This window comes from Sinocyclocheilus anshuiensis, unplaced genomic scaffold (genome assembly GCF_001515605.1).
Source record: "Sinocyclocheilus anshuiensis isolate Anshui unplaced genomic scaffold, SAMN03320099.WGS_v1.1 scaffold62, whole genome shotgun sequence".
Taxonomy (NCBI): Eukaryota; Metazoa; Chordata; class Actinopteri; order Cypriniformes; family Cyprinidae; genus Sinocyclocheilus; species Sinocyclocheilus anshuiensis.
Window position 1 is genome coordinate 659,635 of NW_015544180.1, and position 892 is coordinate 660,526.

General features: G+C 30.4%; 1 protein-coding gene across 3 annotated transcripts in view; it reads left to right on the plus strand.

Annotated features, from left to right (window-relative positions):
• Positions 1–892, plus strand: part of LOC107696336 (sterile alpha motif domain-containing protein 9-like) — a 27,185-nt gene that overhangs the window by 2,608 nt on the left and 23,685 nt on the right. For 2 of the 3 annotated variants that reach the window (XM_016496623.1, XM_016496627.1), the window contains exon 2: positions 45–191. The gene's annotated coding sequence lies outside the window, so the exon portion shown is untranslated. Of the gene's footprint in view, positions 1–44; positions 192–463; positions 478–892 lie in introns of those variants that run through there. The other variant, XM_016496625.1, reaches the window with a different exon arrangement.

The following is an 892-nucleotide window of genomic DNA, read 5'->3' on the forward strand; positions in this document are numbered from 1 at the left end:
CAAAAAGGGTTTGTAATTTTTTTTTTTTTTTTTTTTTTCACAAGATGGCTGCTTTTCACCAACCAACTTTCAGCTCTGTTGCCATGTTTGGGCACAAATCCCCAACTCAGGAAAATAAACTTCTGCCTTGGTGAAAAATAACGGAATTATACAACAGAGATGCAACACAACAATATAAATCACATATAACAGTAAGTCATTCTTTAATAGGAAATTTAAAAAAATAAAAATCAAATAACAGACATTATATGATCAGATATTTGGTTTATTTTTGCTTCACCAATAAAAATAGATTAGTTACAATGTTCTGCTATCAGTGCTATCTTGTCCAGTCAACACTGCTTGTTTCTAGCTAGCTTCAGGGACTTGTTTGTTTCTTTTGGCCTCAGTGTAACAGCAGATTTACATTTACATTTATTCATTTTGCAGACAATTTTATCCAGAGTGACTTACAGTTGAGGAATACAACAAGCGACAGTAATACAAGGTTTCAGTCATTGTTCAAAACAGTAAAATTCAGAACAAGAAGAGATTAAGGAATAATGAGGGCACGGTCATAGGGAAAAGTGAAAGCATAAAGTTTTTGGTTTTTTTCCCCTCCAGATAATCTCTCTACATTAATTTTTGAATCTAGATAATCTGTCCGGATTCAGGAAACACACAAACTTATATATCGCATTATTATTATTATTATTATAATTAACAATAATAATAATATTATTATTATTATTATTTTTTTATCAATCTGCAGAACTCATTTACGAAATGGCTATATTACTTATAGACAAAATGTTAAAATTATAAGTACAATTTTATTAGAATGACTTTTTTCCCAAATACGTAGTAAGGTCTTTCAGTTCCACAAAATGCACACACACACACACACACACAC